Genomic DNA, 22,875 nt, shown 5'->3' with positions numbered 1-22,875 from the left:
TGTCTCAACTGAATGATGAAGGTCAAGATCAGACAGTAGCTTGTATAAGCAGAAGGCTGACCCATAGAGAGAAACGTTGGTCAGCTATAGAGAGGGAGGCCTTTGCTGTGGTGTGGGCCCTGAAGAAGCTGAGGCCATACTTGGCACTCACTTCATAGTTCAGACTGACCACAATCCCCTCCTATGTCTCAAACAGATGAAAGGTGAAAACCCAAAACTTTTAAGGTGGTCCATTTCCCTACAGGGGATGACTATACAGTGGAACATAGACCTGGGACCCAACATGCCAATGCAGATGGACTCTCAAGGTATTTCCACTTAGCACACGAAGACTCAACTGGTCAAGGTTAGTTTAGTGTCCCTGCATTTGGGGGGGGTTGTGTAGGAGAGTAGGATCTGCACCTTACGTTGCCCCCACTTTTTTTCCTGATGTTAGAACTGGTTTCTGGCTATTAGTCTGGCTGGGACCCTGCTAATCAGGCCCCAGCCTCTCTGTTCTCTCTAAACAACATGGAGTGCATATTAGATGCACTAGTGAGTGGATACTGTGGTACCTTATGAGCCCCTAGTATATAGTACCTTAGGTACCAAGGGCATAGGTACTTCACAGGCCTACCAGGGGCTGAAGCATGTATTATGCCACCCCTGGGAAGCAGACTAAATCTGACACCACAGGCCTGCTACTGCAGCCTGGGTGAGGTAGTATTAGCACTCCTCACTGAGATGTAAGTTCACTATATCTCTACCTGCACACACATATAAACCTATCAGTCACCCCTAAGGCAGGCCCTATCAATTCTGAGGGCAGGGTGCTTGGTTTCCATGTGAGGGGTGCCTCTTCCTGAGCAGGGCCCCTCTTCAGCTCTCATAGTCCATTCTCTGTGGCTGTTTGTGGATGCGGTTAAACCATATACTCCTAAGTGCATCATAACCTTGCGGTAAATGCTAACTCTGGGATGGCTGCATCAAAACATGTCGTGTTTGGTGTCAAACACTTTGGAATCATACCCCCACACCAGTAACTGGTGTGGGAGTATGATCCCACCCCTCTAGAGGAAGAGACATGTACCCACTGTGGAAACATGGTAGAGTCCTGAAGAGACCTGGCATCACAAAATGGATGCCTCCAGTCACAAACACTGGGCTGCCCTCCTGCTGCTGACCGAAACTCACAGTGAAGGAGGCCCAACAATAGGCATCCTGTCACAGGGAGGTGTAACCACCTCCCAGACATGGTTTCGTGTATTGGGGCTGGGTGGGTGCACTCCTAGAGTGCTTTGAAGTCCTGCACTGGGGGAGCAGTAGGCTCCTCTGTGCATATGCCAGCTCAAACAGGTCCAGGGGCTACCTGCCCCTGCTCTGGTGTGAAACTGGACAAAGGGAAGTAGGTGTAGCCACCCACTCCCCTGACCCTCCCATAGAGCTAGTCCCTCCCTTCCTTCTAGTAAAAGTTAGGGAACCCTTGCCATTGCAAACTAGATATCCCTGGACGACGGTCTGAAGAAGAATCCTGGACCTTTGACATTCCACTACCTCTGGAAGACGGAAGAATCTCCCTTGGAGGCAAGGAGTGACTCCCCTGGTTGGCAGGCACCAAAACTTTGAATCAACGGCCACAAACTTTCCCGCTCCTGCCGGAGTCCGAAGCCCCTGTAGCCCCAAAAGTGCATTTCCTGGCTTCTCTAAGGCCATCGTGAGTCCCCAGCGACGCTGAGGCAAGTGGATCCCACGAGTGACGAGGAACAGCAATACCCAGGTACCGTGCACTATTTTCGAGTGTAACCCCTTCACGATGTTCTACGAACTTGTGCATTGGACCACATGTGGTCCAAGCCTCCAGCAGGATTTCCTCCAAAGATCAGAGGCCTACCTTGTCTTGTGACCGTGGGCTCCTGGTGAGTGAATTCTCCAGAGGCATCTTTGCGATCCCTTGCTGGCTGGCTTGTGGGTCCCCCGAAGACTTTTCTACAATTCCAAAGGCTTCCTTGGTTGCTCCAGGCCTGCCCTGACTTACCCTTGCTGGGTGAGTCCCTCAGACCTTGCTGGTCTGCACTGCTGACTTTTACACTTTCCACAGGACTTGCTGTTGTCAAAGCTTGTTGGCTCCAATCTGGTCGCTGCAGACTTTGTGGGACATGCTGAATCCAGCTCCTGATTGTCGTTGACACCTCCTGGACCTCGTGACTGAAGGGTCAAGACACCCGTGATCACCTGAAATCACCCGACGACTGGGCATCCATCTTCCTTGCCCCGGGTCACTGCCAAATGACTTTGAACACTGTCTCCTCTGCTTTCAGGTCTTCTTTCTTCTGAATCCAGCCTTGGATTCCACCGGACACTTCTCCTGTCTTCACAAGCAGCAAGTCTTCTTTGGCTCCCATTGAAAACGACACCGCGACCCGACACCAAAAGACACCTATGCACCCGGCTTCCCTGGGTGAGGTAACTCCAGCACTACGGTGCTCCTGTGTGTGTTGGCTCTAGAACTACTTACCCTGTAAGTGATTTGCTTGTAGACTCTCCCGAAGTATCCTAAAACTCTAAGATTCCAACCGTGACTTGCTCCATTGAAGTCAATTGGGATCCGCAGCTGTGTTCTCACACTGCATGCGTCTCCCGTGTGTCGTTTAATTACCTGCCTTGAGTGGATTAGTGAGGCCCCAGCGCTTCTAAAGTCCCTAGGCCTTGTCCCTTCTCAAGTCGTTGTTCTTAAGTCTCTTTTTTAGTATATGGTCTGGTACACCCCAATTGCCCCAGCCATATTTGTGCTTAACTTGTTGTGAAATGTTGATTTATGCATATGTTACAGACTTCTAATCTCATAAAGAGATTAGTAGAGTGTGTCTAGAAATAAATACGTATATATTTTATTTATATACCTGTGTGGTGTCCTTTCATTTAGTAATTCAAGAGATTATAAGGTAAAGCAAGCTGCTTTACATTCCTTTAAAAACTTAGCCTGAAGGCTGCTCTCCACAGCTACCACTAGGATAGCTTTCTTTAAAAGGTTGTCTTACACCTATCTACCATAAGAGTCGAATTGTACTGGTGCAAGGTGGCCACTTTAACTAGTGACCAGCATATACCAGGCCAACTTCTCACATCATCACTTCTGCAATCCCCTATGCACTACCCATGCAGACCTCTAACCACCTACACAGTACTGATTCACTCCTGCATTTACCCAGGTAGTACCCATGCACTCCAGCAATACCCCTGTCACTACCCATGCACTCCTCCACTCTCCCATCCAGGTTCATGTACTTATCCAATCACTTCGCCAGAACCCAAGCAGTTATAAAATCACCATGCACTGTCCTTGCAGCACACTAATCATCCAGTCACTACCCATGTACTCATGAAATCACCCAGGCACTAACTCATAGCAAATACAGAGGAGGTCATGCTAATCACAGGGGTACACCAACAAATAGAGTTCCCTAGTGTATGTAGGTGTTATCACCGTATTCTAAGTTTCTTTTAGCATAGCACTTGCTCTAGGCCTGGTTAGTCAGAGTCAGTTACCACCAGTACCCGTCAGCAACAAATTGGGGGCACAGAAGGACTTTCTGCTCCTCTGTTGGTTCTTTCTGCACATCTCTTGCTTCTTCCTGCACTTTTCTTTGTCTTTCTAGACTTCTGTTGCCTCTTTCTGTATTTGTCTTGCTTCTTTCTGCGCTTTTCTTCCTCTTTCTTTACATGTCTAACCTTTGTAGGCATAGTTAGAAATTAGCATTTAAAAAACCTTTGAAATTCACTGAAAAAACCATAGGTTTCAGGGACGTTATCATTAGAAATTAGCATTTAAAAAACCTTTGAAAATCACTGTAAAAAACATAGGTTTCTGGGACGTTATAGTTAGAAAGTAGCATTTAAAAAACCTTAGAAATTCACTGAAAAAACCACAGGTTTCAGGGACGTTATAGTTAGTTGGACATTTCACTCGTACAAAACCAGAGAAATTCAGCCATTATAGTTAGTTCAGCTAACTATAACTCGCGCCCCCGCAATGCACTGCTGATGACGTCACATATTACATCATTCATAACATGGTCAGTGACATCACTGATGACATCACTGATGACATCTAAAATGACATCACTGATGACATCATCCATGTGATAATCTGATGCACCTCCTCATACCCTAATATAACCTTTGATACACCCACTCTAAAATACCGACTACCATTTTTGAAACCATAGACACACCAATACCAGTTAGGACATACCCACTCACTAATTTCTAGGTCTACACACACATCCACTCATTCACCCATACAGTCACTCATACATGCAGTCAACCATCAATACAGCATTATCATATGCACTCACATATCTATACAGACACTGACACACTGCCACTCATCCATGGAGTTACTCACACACCTAGTCAGTCATTCAAAGAATCAATCACACTCCCATTTACTCACCTATACAGTTATACACACACCACCGCACTTATTCAAATATATACTAACACATACTTGCACTCTTATACGATAACTGATACAAGCATACACTGAACCATACAGCCACTCTCATAATCACTCACTCTCACATATAATCATTTATATACTCCAACACAACCTTTCACATATGCAGTTACTCACACATGTACCACTGAGGCATCCATTCACTCACCAACACACCCATACACGCTCACCTACCCATACAGCCCTTCATAGATGCACTCTTGTACCCCCTGCCCCCTACCCACCCACACAGACACTCATACAGATACTCAGACAACCAATCAATATCCCATATAGATCCTCATTTAGCTACTTACTAACCCATGCAACTGCTTACATGCCAACTGATAAACTAAACTGTGTGAATGTCTGTATCAGTCACTAACCCATGCATTCAGTAAAAAACATTTAATCACTCACTTATACAGTCAGTCATGAACCTACTAAATCATCCATACAGACACTTACACACCCACTCATTCTTCAATACACTTTGACATATATATAAAATATATTTAATCTTTACAGAAACAAATAGTCACTGGATTTATTTATTTATTTATTTATTTATTTATTTATTTATTTATTAAATTTATATGGCGCAACAGCTACCCAACTAGGGTTTCCCGGCGCCTGGACACGAAAAGCTGAAATTGAGAAAATTATTGATTAAAAAGCCAAGTCTTCAGTGAACGACGAAATTGAGGATACAAGGTTTCCCTACGAATGGCAAGAGGAATTGAGTTCCAAAGAGAAGGACCCAGAACGGAAAAAGATCTACCTCCCATTCTGGAAAGTCTAAACCTAGGAACATGAAATTTTTCAAGTGAAGCAGAGCGGAGATGACGAGTCGGAACATAGGGACAGTCAAGAGTGTGTAAATAGTCCGGTGCTAGACCCCATTTGATTTTAAACATAAAGGTCAGAGCTTTGAACTCGATCTGCTTTTCAATTCGAAGCCAATGTAGCTCACGAAGATGTTCAGAGATAGACGAGCATCTGGGAACCCCACAAAGGAGTCTGGCAGCAGAGTTTTGTACAAGTTGTAGCCTACGGGACACAGCCTTATTAGCACCCAGGAACAGAACGTTTCCGTAGTCCAGTCTTGCTGTAATAAGAGCATGGACTACGGTTTTTTGCGTGTCTCTCGGCAGCATCCAGAGAACTTTATGCAACCATTTCAAGATGGTAAAGCAAGTACCCGCAACTTTGACTGCTTGATGATGCATTTTCAAAGATTCATCAATATAAAAGCCCAAGTTGCGAACATGATCAACAGGCCGAGGAAGAGTACCTAATTCATTCGGCCAATGACAGGAGCCCCAAAGCTCCTTCTGCTTGCCTAAAATAAGTACCTCAGTTTTATTAGCATTAAGTTTCAGGTAGTTTTTACTCATGCAGACAGCAATTTGGCGTAAGCCCGACTGGAGGGCAGAAATGGAACAAGAGTCTGATTTGGAGAGCGAGAAGATGATTTGAGAATCGTCAGCATATGTAAAAAGAGACAGTCCAGCATTGTCAGCAAAGTCAGCAAGAGGCCTGACATACAGATTAAAAAGCAAGGGGCTCAGAATGGAGCCCTGGGGAACTCCAAAAGATGATGTCATCAGTGATGTCATTTGAGATGTCATCATTGATGTTATTAGTGATGTCACTAACCATGTCATGACTGATGTAATATGTGACATCATCAGCAGTGCATTACGGGGGCGCGAATTATAGTTTGCTGAACTAACTATAACGGCCAAATTTCTCTCGTTTTCTGTGAGTGAAATGTCCAACTAACTATTGTCGCGGGGATTCTGCTTATGCACAGAACTATGCGCAGGAAACCAGGACCTCAGAGAATTGTGGTGTACCAGAAACTCCCCTCAGAACCAAGAACCCCTATCCGACTAGCTTAGTGTCCCATTCGTTATCCGAGATTTAGCTCGGCGGTCCCAATGTATAGACAACCCAGAACAAGCGACTTAGATATTCTCAGGAGTGGTGGGAATCCAAAATACCCGTTGGTATCTATATATCAGTCCACAACAGAATAACAAAGACACTGTAAAGTTTAAAGTATTTATTTTATAAACCTCGCGTCCTAAGATGCAGTACTTTGGCTAACACAAGCAGACAAATGGTTAAGATCAGAACCATCAGCATTGTTACAATACCATTGAAAATGAAAGGAGCAATCACAATAATAATGACAGTGGAAAGCGACCACCCTCTTTTCTCTAGCAACTAATAGGTTATTATTAGACTAATAGAAGGTCTCTTAGGCTTGCATGGGGGACCCCATACCTTATGGATCAGCTTAGTGGAATCACATCACAGGATCAGCTAGGCTCTCTCCTGCAACAGCTCTTAGTTTCGAATGTAAGTGAAAACATGCTGCTCTGCAATATTAAAGGACTCGTCTTTCAGGTACTGGCAGCTGTATGCATGTTATGGCTAAGAAGTGGTACGATCAACCTGAACACAACAACCTGCACCGTCTAGTGACCCAGACTCGTTCTTTACACGGTGTACAGACCAAGGTCACTACTTACTGTTAAGGATGTTAAACAACAGACGGTTCTCATGTGAAGCAAAGTTGAGTCAGCAGTTCTCGAATGAATAACATGTAACAACAGTGTCGCGTGCAAAAGCAGCAAAAGCGGCAAGCTGGCTTTCTAACAGCCGACGAGGTTATGCTAACTTAGCGTTGTACATAGGGAGTGGTTAACCCATACTACACCCCCCCTTGATCGGACTACTAACCACTAGGGGCGCACTTATCAAGAGCGCAAAGTTCAAGTTAGAAAGAACGGAACCAAGGGCATGAACTATAAGTCCATATAAGGTAAGTATAAAGTTCGAGAGAAAAAAACCCAAAACAAAGCGTTAAAAATGGGAAAATTTGGCGTCAGGGAAAAAACCATGAAATAAAAGGGGAAAAATGACATCGATGGACGCACCATGAGTCGACCAAGACAAAGAGTCAATCCATCAAGGTATAGGCACAATAAGTTGCAACAGCCTCCAAGAGGAAATCATTGGAGCGTTCCGCAAAATTATCCGCCATCCAATTCAGCAAGGGAAAGGAACACACGTGTTCACTCACAATTGAAGCTTCCAGCACCACACGAGGACTACGGTAAGGTTCCTCGACATAAATTCATTCCAGCAAGTCAATCGCAGCCTCTTCAATGGCCCAATTTCCAAGGACTCCATGTGCCGCACCCAAGGCCATAAACCCGACACCAGAACATTCAAACTCATGAGCCACTAAGGGGCCCATTAGTTGATCAAAATCCGGGACAGGTGACACCGAGTTTGACAGGCATAAATCCAGAGCCCACTGGAATGGACAATCCAGGCAGTGAAAGACTGGTTGCACACAAGTAAAGAACGGAAACCGGAAGGACAATCCATATGCGACACTTAAGGTCGCCAGGGGCAAGGTGCCATAGTATTCAAGCATCCGGATGTAACAGCCGGGGCATGTTGTCTCTGTACGCAAGTTGCGCAGCCATTGCGTAATACGCAAACCAATAGAAGTATTCCAGCTATAAGGGCGAGAAGCAAAGGGAGACCTCCGAAGACGCTGGAAAAACTAGAATGAAAAAATGCGGGAATCACACCAAAAATAGTTTGAAAGGAGGTCACGAGACCGGAGCCCACAAGTTTAAATTAATGAACTATGCCAGTCGTAGACGAGGCATTAAAGATAGTCTGTATCAAAGTTCCAAAATGTACGGGGAGGTCAGTATTCAAAAGCACCTGCACCTCCGTGCGGGTGTTTGCCACGTGAAGAAGAAAGGTTTCACGGGACGAAGTCAAAGCGACCTCCTTTTGAGACAAAAGAGCCCTTATTTTGCTCATCTGGTTGAACTCTGCGTTCAAGGTTGGAATCAAAGGCCAGATAGAAACATCGAGCCGGCCATGCGGGGGTGGGAAAAGGACATTTTTACAGCAAACAACAGGCTGTGAAACAGTTACTATGTATGGTATTCCCTTTAGCATCCAGCAGCAATGCTCATTATTTAAAAGCAAATAACTACTGTTAGCAAGCAGCGTAAATGAAGGGGTTATAACCAGCACCGGTATACCCTTCAGGATGCAAGCCAAATTAGGAGCGTATATATTGCAAGCACCATGTAATTGTATGTGTCTCAACACTACAGAATGATCAGGGGCAGAAGTGCACTCCTCACCCTTCAAATAAACCTCTTTTCCCTCCCGCATGCATCTATATGTGAACGGGAGCGACCAAACTTTGTGCAGAAATGCAGTACCAAGTTGTTCATATCTGCCAAGAGCATAATGCTTCATGCACGAACTAAACTTAAAAAGCGGAAAAGGTAAAGTGATCACTCCGTGGATAAGCCACACTGCCGAATTTAACTCAGCAATAGAGAAAGGTAACGGTTCTAATTTCTCAATGTGCAGTAATGAATAAGTAGCATCTTTCATAGACATAAACTGTTGTTTTGCAGTTAAATTAAAAGGGAGGAACAAAGATGAAACATTCATGTAATCCCATGGGACCTTCCCTGCCTTTAACGTTTGCAAAGTCCATGCAAACTGCATAACAAAACGCAACTGATTTTGGCCATGATACAATACAGACAAATCATCCTGCACAATGTCTACGACAGATGAAACAATATTATCTAAAGTGTAAATTCTAGAAGACAAGGTGTTTATACTATTATCAATCACAGCCAATACTTTTTCCATATTGGCCTGGTCAATAGCACGTAATCTGGACGCAGCTTCAATTTGCGACATTTTCTAAACTTCGTTGTAAATAGCATATAACCATCTTTTGGACCTGCCTGTCGCAGGACCCTTAATAAAATCATTCAGATCAATTTTGTCGTTTAAACGTGACAAATGAAGTTTAACAGATGCTAATGTGGAATGTTGCAGCCATGACTGGCATAACTTACCCACAGAGTAAGTAGTTACAGTGTGTGATGATTCAAAACGAGGATCTACCCTGACTTGAGTATACCCAGGTGCTAAAGCTAGAAATCGACGTTGACAGGAATCTAAACCAGTTTGCCATACCAACCACCCATCAGGATTAAATGCTGAAACATTAAAGGTGGTGTTGGAAATGAGGGACTGCAATCTAGTAAGGGAAAGATCTGTGTGATTACCCCAGCTGGTATAAGCACCCAGATCCGGGATCGAGGGGGAATTCAATTTTTTAGATGTGGCCAATCCAAAACAGGTGGTCTGAAAAATAGATGAATTCAAAAACAAAATGTGATTTGGGATAAGACAGGCGCGATGCAAAGCTTCTGTTACCTGAACCTGCCACGGTTTAGTACCCCAAACCGATTTAAGATCGATAGTAGCTTTCCATAGCTCATAGCCTTCGATAGCCAATTCGTCCATAAAGGACTTGGAATATAACAATTTGGTATGTGTCAATCTAACCTTAGAGGCGGTCTCAGCCGCCACTTTAAAATAAAAAGTGGTTGGACTAGACACACTAAAATCCGAAAAATATGTGAACTTGTTCACTAACGTGGCAGAGCTGCCATAAGAAGGGGCCGGACAGTGTTCCCATTGTGTGTAATTAACAAAATTACGAAAGGTATTTGCTCTGTGTAGGAAATGTGTGCCATAATGTTGATAGCAAAATTGTTCACCATAATTTGCAGAATTTAAATACAAATCTTCAGCATCAAATGCAGCATAATATTTTAGATCAGAAAATTGTGCTTCTATTGCTTGTACATCCCAATCATCCGATCGGATATTCTGTTTAACTACATCACCCATAGAAACACGAAAGACATTAGGCACATTAATCACTTCAGTTGGTCCATGAATTTGAAATTTACAGCATCCCAAGCGATCCCATCACGCACAGGCCAGGCAGTAATGTTCACATAAGTCTGGTCCCTTTTCATAATGTGTGATGAGGAGTGGGGGGCCAAAGTTCCATCAATTAATCTAATCGCAGATCGTTCAGCCAGGTAGTGGCCATTGATAAGTTTAAAAAACACTACCACAAAGACAATTGTCATGAACAAAAAAATACATATTAGCACCAGCCAGATGTAAGTCCATGGTGCCACCAAAAAATGTCTCTTGAACCAGGCAAAAAATATAGAAATTTTGGAAGGGGCAGTGGAAGTCATTGATTCAGTGTCAAAGGAAGAACGTGACTGGTTAATGGCTGTCGAATGTAACAGAGGCAACGGGACACCTGCAGGATAAGCATACTCAGGATCATCAGGCAAACCACCAGCAGCAGGCGGCATAGAAGGAGCAGTAACTGCATGCATCTCAACGGCAACCTCAGGCATGATGTTTGAGGGCGGCATCACAACAGAATTTCGCAGAATGGAAGGGCAAGAAACTGAAGGTGTCAGACTATGGAGAATCGGCCACCCGCTGTAGCTTGATATTGTCAATCGAGATGTACCTGTTATCCTTGCTACCAGGAAGTGGAGGTAAAATAACTGTACTTGTACCCTGGACTCCAAGCACCGGGACCGGTGCACGATAAGAGGGGCCAAACTCCTTCTTGTTCTCCACCTTCTCACGGACCAGATCACCAACTCGAGGTAGCCAGCCGACTACCGGAATCTGGAGCTCAGCTTCGGATGCAGAGGGTACGTGTTCCTTTGCTAGAGTGTCTCTGCCTTCTTGAAGATTCTGCAATACAGCACAGTGATCATCTAGGTCAAAAGGCGCGGCAGCCACCGCCATGTCTAGACCCTCAAGGTCCGGGACAAACATTCGTACTCCAAAGAGCATCATGTATGGGGTCCGCCCACCCAGAGACCTTCTAGGGAGATTATTAAGTGCACGTTGCACGTCATACAAGTGGGTTAGCCAGCCTCGGCCTGTACCTAAAACCCTTGCTGTCAAAGATTGCTTTAGGTCACGGTTCATTAGCTCCACAACACTATTGCCCTCAGGCCGGTATGGAGACGAAAATTTTACTTGGACCCCCAAACTTCTCATGGCTTCTTTGTACGCCCTAGAGGCAAACGCTGGGCCCTGGTCAGAATGAAGGGTACCATATGCAAAACTACCAACAAAGACACGCAAATCCTTGATGACAGTCCGGGCATCAGCACTTCTTTGCGGCCACACCCACAGAAAACGTGTGCACGAATCCATTGCAACTAAGATGTACTTGTACGCAGTATCAGAGGAAAAAGGACCGCAGTGGTCTAAATAAACACACGCAAGTGGTTGATTAGATATATACAGCTGCGTTTGCGGTGGGCGCGCGGCAGAAGAAGGTTTAATCTGCTGGCAAATGTATTATAAAAGGACATAAGCCCGCGCCTGTTTGTACAAACCGTACCACCAGTAACGTTGCTGCAAAAGAGATACATTAGCTGAAACGCCAGCATGCGCAGACGCAATACCTTCGTGGGCAGCTGAAATCAGAGATGGTCTGCAGTCCGCGTTGGGAATCAATCTGTCACCAACGTCGTTAATCCTCACTAACGGGACGTTATCAGGACTTAAGCGATAATGGTAGCGAGAAGGGAAACCTTTCGGAAAGCCTGTCCCTGTCTCGGACGCAGCAATAGCTGCCAAGATGTCATCATCAATCTTAGTTTTGGATCTAGTAACTGCTGCCACTAAATATGTCGCCACTGCGGTTTTTGCTGCCTCGTCAGCCAAACTGTTACCGACAGCATGGACACCAACCCGTTGGTGACCAAGAGTGTGAATTACACGAGGGGCAAACGTTCCTTAAGTTCTGCCACTCGAACCCAAAGCGTTTTATGCTTTACTGTGCTACCTTTCGAATCACGAAAGTCATTGTGACTCCAAAAGTGTAGATTCTCATTGTATGATTGAACACAATAGTACGAGTCACTCACTATAAGAGTAGTGACTCGAGGATCAGCAAACTCCAGTGTAAGCACTAGAGCCCTCAGTTCTGCTAACTGTGCGGTACAATCACCCAATGACTGCGTATGCACGACATCAGATTGGAACTCTCCGTTCACGAAAGTACCCACCACAATTGCGCAGGCCGCTGAATAGGCGTGCTTTGATCCAGTAGCGGGTTGCGCAGACCCATCAGTGTAAATGACACAATGGTATTCCTCGAGTGGGCGCAAAGTCAGAGGAGGGGGATGAACAAACTCATACTCCAAGAACTCCTGTGTCTGTAATGCCGCGTCAAAGATATATGTGACGTCAGGCGAGGTCAAGGAGGATGCCCATTGTATCCACCTTGGATGCAAAGCCTTAGAATTCGGTACACTGGCTTTAGTGACCGCCTCAAGGGCAGGGTACAGTGTTACCACCAGCATGTGCTTCCCCTGTGATAGCGCTCGCTCTTTCAGGATCGCCATCTGAACTGCTGACAGTACTTTTTCGACAGCGGAAAAGCGCAGCTCAGCCGAAGTGTACAGATGAGATTTGTAGGCAATGGGGACGGTGTCGCCCTCATTGAACGTCAAGTAGGTGAAACCCACTGCACCCGGTACGATTCTAAAGACCAGGTTAGTGTGGTTATCACGAGTTTGTAAGAATTTCGAAGCAAGAAGATCAGACTGCAAAGATTGCAATGCAGCGGAATGCTGAGGCAGCCAGCAAGATTTGGTAAAAGTAGGTTGTACCAAGGCATAAAGCGACTTGATATGCTGGGCATAATCAGGAATGTAGGTACGACCAAAATTCCGAAAACCCAGCAAAGATTGTAATTTCTGCATTGCGCATTTCTCAAGGAACTGCGGAGCCAAGCCTCGACCCTCATTATTGAGTTTCGTACCCCAAGAACAACACTGTGAACTCGGCAATGTGGGACTTCGCAAAGTTGAACTTGTAACCGAAGTCAGCAAACATAGTAATTATATTATCCACGTGAGCAAGGTGTGGAAGCAACTCGTCGTCCGTCAGGTAGATGTCATCTACATACGAGTATGCTTCCGGGTCAACCATCTCCAAGAGAGAGACCACACGAGCAGCAAAGACCCTGGGGCTATTTTTATAGCCCATCGGGAGCCTCTTGAACTTCTTCTGTTTGCCACCCAAGGTAAACGCTGTCCACTCATAGCTATGAGGGGACAGATTATGGCTATAAAAGCCATTGGAGATGTCAAGTGTTGTTTTAAACCGTTTTCTCACGAGACTATCGACGAGAGCCGAACTGTGAGCATTTTATACCGCACATGTCCGGCAATGCGAATTTAAGTGCCGGTAATCCAAAACTAGGCGGTACGATCCGTCAGGCTTCGTCACAGTGAATAAAGGATTATTCATGGGTGACACACATGTTTCAATTACTCCCTGATATTCCAATTGTTCAAGGATAGACGCGACGTGAGACCTAGCCTCGCGACGCATGGGATATTGGGGCTGTGGCTGGGGTTCTGACCGCAACGGAATCGTATGGTTGGGAGAAAATTTGTCCCAGCCCACCTGAGTACGGTACAATGAAGGCGCGAGCACCTGCGCCCACTCCCCGTCTAACCTGTTAGAATGTTCCAGTAGCACCGTGTGCCCAAAGGACGGGAGGATCACTACCTCCCCTTTAGGAGCATCTAAAACGAAAGCCGGGGGCCAATCCGCCTCCGCCAAAAGGATATCATAGGTGGAGGTTAGATTATCCCAAAATACCACTTTAATTTTACGTTGTATGTCACCCTCAATTATAAGGACAATTTCAAACATCCGTTCAGGGGGAGATACGCGAGTATCAGCAGTTTCAAAACTTACAAATGTATCAGTTGCTGTCACCGCCAGATATGGACGCAGCGCTTGTCGCACTACTGTAACTTCCGCCGCGCTGTCTAGCAGCGTTAGCGCCCATGTCTGGTTCAGAAGCTGTGTCCGTACCATCTGAGGCATATCGCGCAGTAAGAGCAGCAACTTTTTTCTTCTGAAACGGGCGTCTTTGACGTGCAGATTCGTCCTGCTTGCCTTTACCATCAGTCTGACGGGGCTGCTCACGACCTTGAGCACTCCTTCCTTTCCAACGATCTCCACCACCGTATTGAAAAGCCGATGTTTCCTGTGAAGAACGAGGAGAGCGTTGTTCAGGAACCTGAAATCTATCAGGTGACTTAATATTAGAACGATCGCGCAAATCATAAGTGCGTTCAGTTTGTATCTGCACCGGCGACGCAGAACGAGACCACCGTTTCTCTCGCTGCTTCCCCTGTTTTTTGGCTCGCCAACTTTGTTTTGGAAAGTTGGGCTTTTCGTCTTTGGTAGACAAACTCACCTTAGGTTGCTGTACTACAGTAGGAATGATCACGGTGGGTTTCACACCCAAGGCGCTACGACCCACCATTCTGTAGGCTTTCGCAATAATTTTAGCGGATTCCTTTGGCCTGTCGGCCGGATCCACAAGTGCTAACATGTTGCCCACTTGGAATTGCATGGCATCTCCTTTGAGGTTGCCCATCACCATGGAACAAAGCACATCGAAGCTGTCGACAAGCCTCATTCCCAACTCAATGGCTGCCTCTGCACCATGATTGTCTTGGACCTTCTTGATGACAGAGGGTAGTATGGACATAGAAGGAGTGCCATAGCACTTCGCATAGGTCGCAGCAAAGACCTTGCCCCAATTGTCACAGTCGACAATATCCAGGACCAGGTCCTTCGGCAAAGTAATAGTGAGTATCCTGTGTTTATCCACAGGAGAAGTATGGGGAAACACGGCTTCTAATTGATCAAACTTTTCAGCAAGCCAGTAAGGAAATTCATCCTTATTCTGGGGGCGCTTGCCGACAACCACATTAACCATAACTGGACTGATGACCACCGCGTGATGGTCAGTCGTGCGGCCCGCAACTGCAGGTGCCCCCACCTGCACATTGCGAGACACGTTCTGCACTAACGCCCTATGGACCGTAATCAGGGCAGTGTGTAGCACACGCAACTCCGCCACCCCCTCAGTCATGTAGCGGGGATGGGGCATTTAACCGGCCAGCACAGGCCATGTGGCCCCTGCAACAGACAATGGGCCCATTCTCGCCGGTACTACCGCAAGGGGAAGGGTGCCATTAAACCAAATGGTATGCTGCCAGGCAGTGAGAGGAATTTCAAGTGTCCGACAAGGGGCATAGGCTGCAGGCATCGCTGTGGCAGTATATTCGTGGAACAAATTATCGTTCGCATCCACTGCATCGAACGTCACCCAAGAGAAAAACAACTCATAGGGGAACGCCGCATCAGCCCCTACCACAAAAATAACAGCCAACCCATCATCAGGAACCCCATAGACCCGTAAATGTGCGGTCAGGGGAACCCGACTATGTGCGGCAACGTTGACCGCCATCGGGACACACAGAAGAGCAACAACAAGCTCTACAGTAGCACTTGGGTTCAGAAAAAGAAAACCTTTTTAATTATCAAGCTTGAAAGAACCTTTAGTCGAAACCTAGGTAGGTTAAGCCGTCACTCCCGTTGTCCGGAAACTAGAGTGAGGGCGTTGTGGACTAATAAAAGCACTACTAAGGCGTTTCAGATCAAAAGACCAAACGTTAGGTGCGCCATGTTGCGAGGATTATGCTTATGCACAGAACTATGCGCAGGAAACCAGGACCTCAGAGAATTGTGGTGTACCAGAAACTCCCCTCAGAACCAAGAACCCCTATCCGACTAGCTTAGTTTCCCATTCGTTATCCGAGATTTAGCTCGGTGGTCCCAATGTATAGACAACCCAGAACAAGCGACTTAGATATTCTCAGGAGTGGTGGGAATCCGAAAAACCCATTGGTATCTATATATCAGTCCACAACAGAATAACAAAGACACGGTAAAGTTTAAAGTATTTATTTTATAAACCTCGCGTCCTAAGATGCAGTACTTTGGCTAACACAAGCAGACAAATGGTTAAGATCAGAACCATCAGCATTGTTACAATACCATAGAAAATGAAAGGAGCAATCATAATAATAATGACAGTGGAAAGCGACCACCCTCCTTTCTCTAGCAACTAATAGGTTATTATTAGACTAATAGAAGGTCTCTTAGGCTTGCATGGGGGACCCCATACCTTATGGATCAGCTTAGTGGAATCACATCCCCAGGACACACTGTTTTGTTGACTAAAGGTAGGGTAGGCCCTACCACCTCTCTTGCAGCCCTGGGGACCGCCACGTCCCCAGGGATAAAATAAATAATAATGCATGGGTCGCTCTGGCCCCCCCACACCACCCTGAAGACTGCCACCTCCCAGGTGCAAAAGCACAATAATGAAGAGGGTCTATTACAGACCCCTGGCCCAGGGGACCACCACCTCCAAGGGCTTACTTTACAAAGGAGGGGGGAATGCGCCCCCTCATGGAGCCCTACAGGGCCCTGGGGACCATAATAGCAATGTCCCTAGGAGCCCACCCCCGGCACATTGCAGTTTGCTATGGCTTGGATGGAGCACCACAGAAAATGTTCCCCCTTGCTGAAAGCAGAGCGAGTGAGTCTGGCATGGATTGGGCACTGAGACCGACCGACCTCCTGTCGGCAGTCCCAACCAAGCAATTAGGATGCGACTGAACACTTCGGTCGCAGTCCTATTCTTTACAATGGGAGCATGCTTTCCAGACAGAATGCATGCTCTCATTGTAAAGAGAAGAGGTACAGTTCATCCCTGCACCCCGTGGCAGGCACCTTGAGGTTCGACATTGTAATCCCTCGGGCAGCAAGAACTGCACTTGTGATTACAGGAGGCTTTCCGAATGGCAGACAGACTCTCAGAGCCCGTCGGAAGTCCATTCGGAAATCCAAGTTTGGATCAATTTCGGACCGACTCCATCCAAATGGGTCGGTCGGAAATTAATCCAAACTGCTGATTATGATGCCATAGGATCGACTCCGACCGAGGGTCGGAGCTGTTTCCTATGGCATTGTAATTGACCCCTTGGTGACCAGGCTCTGGGGGATATGGAGCCCCTTCCCTTTTTTAAAAAACATATAGAAAGGCCTGGCCCCGGGGGATGGGGTCCCCGGGATCAAAATTGGCCGAAGCGGCCCCCCCTTACTTTATTTAAAAAAGGAAAAAAAGTTAGGCCCTGGGGAATGGGGTCTCTGGGGCTAAAATTGGCCCAGGAGGGGGACCCCTTCCTTTTGTTTCATAAACAAAAGGGGCAGGCCCAGGGCGATGTGGTCCCGGGGCCCAAAATGGTCCAGGGAAGGGGGGCAGAATTCCTAATACATATAAAAAGAAAAAAAAAAAGCTGGCAGCAACTTGCTGGAGACCCCGCCCCCTTTCTCCACCCCTCTGTAAAATCTTCTCCTGGTGCACTGCTGGTTGAGGGATCAAGACCCCTTGCCTCCTGAGGGACTCAGGACTAAAGTGGCCTCTTTCCCCCAAACAGCAGTGCACCATACGGCGCGTTTGCCGAGTGGTGGAGAAAGGAAGCGTGGCCTCTGATGACTCTCAGCAATCAAGCTGTGTGGGTATTGCTGGCGGTAACAGGAGGGGTAATTGGCCCCAAGGGCCTTCAATAGCCAAGGGTACTTCATCCCCCTACTAGTAGTGCACCAGGAGGAGAGTTTGCAGAGTGGCAGGGAAAGGGGGCGTTGCCGCCTAGGATGTATCAGCAACCCAATTGTGTGGGATATCCTTCGGAGCCAACTACCCTACCTGTTATCTCCAGTCTGTCCAACAAAGCGTAATTGCTGAGATCACCTAGGCCATTCTACCTTTCTCCCCACTCTGAATATGCACCTCCTGGCACACTAGTAGTAGGAAGATACAGTACCCTTGGCTACTGAGGGTCCTTGGGGGCCAACTAGCCCTCCTGTTACAGCCAGCAAGTCCTACACAGTGGATTTTCTGAGAGGTTTTCGGTGGCCAAGCCCCCTTTCTCCTCCACTCAGCAAACGTGTATAAATGAACATTAAAAAAATTACTTGCGATTTCGGACATAAATCAGGATAGACATCACGTTTCCTACAAATCAGTTGAGTGCTAAAAAAGAAAGGTGATGGAGACACGATCCAATTGGATGGAGACTTGTCTAACGCAAACAAGAAACATAGAATGCTGATTATTAAATAAATACTCATTGTTAAATTTGGGGGTGTATGGTTGGCAGAGGTAGGTACATTTGACCAAATATGGACCCTTGCGTCTAGTCAGGGTAAGGTGGTACACTCCTAAAATAACCCCTGCTCACCCCCTTGGTAGCTTGGCATGAGTAGACAGGCTTATCTCAGAGGCAGTGTGTAAACCATTTCTGAACACATACAGTAATCCAGTGACAACACTACAGATGGACACCACACAAGTTGTAGTATAAAAATAAGTATTTTTTATAGACTTAACACAAGACCACAAACGACAAAAATCCACAATACTGTACTTTAAAAATGGTAGAATTAGCTTAGTTCTCTTTCGATGTAAAATGCGACACTTTAAGTTCAATGTACCTTAGAATGCGTAACGCTATACAACAAAAGTGTTGCAGGGAAGGTGATTCATCGGTTCCTTACACGCAAGAACGGTTATGCGTCGGGTCCCTACTGATGCGTAAGGGATGTGTTGGTTCTTCTCGGCTTGGGGAGGTGATGAGTCGGTTTCTTACAGCGCTTCAGTGGCGATGGGGCCTGCAACGCCGTGATGCGATGAAGGTCCGGTGGAATGAAACAAAAATGGCGTCTTCTTCTTGATGCACCACAATGCGTACACGCCCGACAGCCATGTGGTGACTCAACGATTCTTCTGAGCCGCGACAGACCCTGCAACACACTTCCCGGTGATGCGGCAGCATCTGATGCAACGTCGATCCTCTTCTCTGATGATGCTAGGCGCTTCGGCAACGATGCGACAACTGCAGCAGCAACACGCTTTCCCAGCGATGCGACAACAGCAGCTGCAGCTGCGAGGCACTTCTCCGATGGTGTGGTGGCGTCTGGTGCAACGTCGATCCTCTTCTCCGGCGATGCGAGTCGCTTTCGCATTGTGAAGCGACAGCGGCAGTTCGGCGACACGCTTCTTCTTCGTGCTTCGCGCTTCCAGCTCCTTGCGACGCGCAGTCCCGCAGAAAGCCCAGCACAGCAGCAGGCACTTCCAAAAGACTCTTGGGGAGGTGGTTGGTGAAGTCTGTTGTCCCTGAGACTTCAGCAGGAGGCAAGCTCTATCTCAAGCCCTTGGAGATCCTTCACAAGTTGATGAAAGTACAGACAAAGTTCCTCTCTCCTTTCTTTGGCAGTCAGGCAACCACTGCAGGCCAATCCCCCAAACAGTACTTAGCTTAGGGATAGTCTCTCTTCAGTCTCACTGGATCCTCTCCTCAGCAAAGGTTTCTTCTTGTATTCCAAAAGTGATCTAAAGTTCTGGGGTCTGGGTCCCCCTTTTTATACACAGTTTCTCTTTGTTCTCTGAAGGCAGAGAAGCCTTTGCCTAATCCAAACCAGTTCTGGCCAGTCCTGGAGCACTTTGTTGACAAGACTCCTTCTTTCCTTTCACAGTGTAGGCCAGGGACATCAGACGCACCCCAGGAGGTGGAGCCAGCATTGTGGAGGGAAGGCACAGCCTTTTCAGGTCCCAGATGCAACTCCTCCCACCCATCTACATGCAGATCTCTCTATTCAGCCCTGTGCTGACTCACCCTGTCTCCTGGAATCCCCCAGCCCCTGTCACTCAAACTCCAGACAAGGAATACACAACCTAGCAGAGGCAGGCTTGGATGGTGGTATTTTCAAACACAGAATGTTAAAACCAACTTCACTAAAAGATGCATTTTATCATTCTGAGTTCAGGCATACTAAAATCGAAATTCTACCTAGTTCCTTGAGTCAGTTAGCATTATAAGATGTAATTAGCAAACTGCCCATTCTGGCCTATGGGGAACAGAAGTCTTGCAATAGTGAAAAACAAAAAGGGCTGTAATTCTCTATTAGGACATGCTACACACCTCAGGGCTTGTCCTACCTTTTACCTACCATGCACCCTGCCCTAGGGCCTACCATAGGGGTGACTAATATGCAGAAAATGGAAGGTTTAGGGACTGGCAAGTGGGTGCACTTGCCCAGTCAACATGGCAGTACCAGACTACCCACAGGCTCTGCAATGGCAGACCTGAGACACACTTTTACAGGCTGCTTCTGTGGGTAGCACAACCAGTGCTGCAAGCCCACCAGCAGCATTTGGTTTACAAGACCTGAGCACACTCAGTGCACTGTGCTAGGGTCTGATAAGTAAACCAAACCAGCCAATCACGGAATCACTATTACATACATTAAATTTACCATAGGGAGCACTTGCACTGTGGCACTGGACAACAGTGGCACAGTGCCCAAAGCATCTATAACCAGCAAAAACACATGAGGCAACAGCAGAAAAATGGAAGGGAGACCCATGCCATGGTGCCAGGTCTAACACTTATGCATGTAAACTACTTTAAATAATTAAAATGAAATATGCAATGCAGGGCTGGTTTTGACAATTACTGCATTGTTCTTCTGCACATACATTTTATGTTCCTTCAAAGGATTTATTAAATACGAGTGCTTTCCAAATGGCACTTTTCATTACTTTCAGGAATCCATGAATTATTAAAGAAGAGACAGTTGAAATTGAGTATATTTTATTGGAGAGCGTGCCTCAATTGGCAAGAGCTATCATCTGAACGAACATAAAACATGAATTAAAATGCATGCTATTAAAAAAAGGTCAGCGAAACCTGTTAACATTAACCCAAAAATCAGAAAAATTGTTGGAAATCCGAGTGTTTCCAATTGTACTTCATTTCCAAGTCTCATTTTGATAATTGAATTCGGCATACAGTAATTTGGAAATGTGTCTGAACTGCTTTGTAGTTTAAGCTTTCTAGTAAATTGATGATGCTCAAATCTTCAAGACATCATGCAGAAAGTGTTTCACATTCTATCAAAGTGAATCCAATTCGGTGTAGTTTAGAAACACATGTTACATATGTGATGTTACTTATATTGCAAAGTGGAGGCTTGACAGCCCGTAACATCCTCTGGGAAGCAGAGCAGTTCCTCATTGGAAGTGTTGGAGACCCAAAGCCTCCTGCGATATTTCAATATTTGGGCCCTGATTGTGAGTTGGGCTGAGCGAAGATCGTGCATGGAATTTTGGTCAACCTCCTGATGGGGAGGATATTTTATGCCCCTGAGGCTCTGGTCAGGAAGCCAGCACACTAGCCCTTAAAGTGACTCTGGTAGACCTGGGTTAAAGTGATAAAGCAGGCTTAATCAGAAGGCTTTAGGCAGCAACGCCGTCTTTCCAGGTGCAACAAAGCAATCTTGTGGAGTAAACAGCTGGCCACCGCAGCAGGCAGTCCTCTGAGAGTCCTACCGCAGGTCCAGAAAGTTCATTGAAGAGTGTGTCTGAGGGTCCTATTTTTATACCTGATGCCTTCTTTGAAGTAGGAGAAGTTTCTAGAGGTTTCTCTTGGATGCGCTTGGAATTTCCTGACTCCTCTGCCCAGGGCTCCAAGTTGACTGCAGGGGCAATGCAGTGGTGAGAAGTCCATTATGTGAAGACAGAGCTCCACCCCACCGTGCTGCCAGCAGATGTCCCATTCAGGCACACTTAATACTTTAATCGTTTTTTTGCATCACTCTCTGGGAGGAATTCACAAAGTCGAACTTCTAATTACTCCCAGTCATGTGACCTAAGACAGGCTGCAGGCACCAAATAGCAAAGGGCAGGAACATTTCACTTTCATAGATAACAAACACAAAATGCCTACTTGTTCTCAATCAAAAGTTAGCACTTAGCATATGTAATAAGGCAGCCAAATGTTATTCAGTGGGACAGATAGGCCTCACCGTACTACCAGGAGATGTAAAACTTCAAAGTACATGTCCAACCTTTTAATTACAATGCTCCGTTCCCAATGAGCTACCTAAGGTGTACTCTAGCAGTGAATTATATGTAGGGGTGTGCGGTAAACTCAGCTCTGCTGTTAGAGTTTATATATTTTTGCCACTATTCGGCAAAAGCTCTGCAATCTGCCATGTGGCAGAGTTTACCAGCACTAATCCCCATTCAGAGCCTGTTGATCGTGCACACACAGTCATCCTCCCTAACGGTGGTGCTGTCCTTTCTGCACTGTGCAGTATGTGCCTAACATTGCTCCTTCACCCTGTACCGCTCCTCAGCAGCTTTACTTCAGGCATGTGCTGCTGTGCTCTGCATGCTGCTGCTGTTAGCCAAAGCAGACCCGTATTCAGCTTATACCCAAGGCACTTACTGTTCTTTTTTCTTGCTGTATTATCTATGCCCCAACCTGCTCTCCACATGTACTGCCGGGGCACCCTCTCTGCCACAGACCCCTGATCCCCGATTGAGGATGAGTGGTGCATTGTAATATTGACTTGACTCAGTTTGAACAAGTCACTGCCAAATGCCTCTCCTTGGCTTTTAGGACCCCAACACCACCTCAGACTCTGCCTCAGCGGGCCTTTCACTCCATGGAGAAATGCCTGCATTTAAGTTAACTAAT

Source organism: Triturus cristatus, chromosome 5_2 (assembly GCF_964204655.1).
Source record: "Triturus cristatus chromosome 5_2, aTriCri1.1, whole genome shotgun sequence".
Taxonomy (NCBI): domain Eukaryota; kingdom Metazoa; phylum Chordata; class Amphibia; order Caudata; family Salamandridae; genus Triturus; species Triturus cristatus.
The sequence above is the reverse complement of the archived record's forward strand: the minus strand, read 5'-3'. Positions refer to the sequence as shown.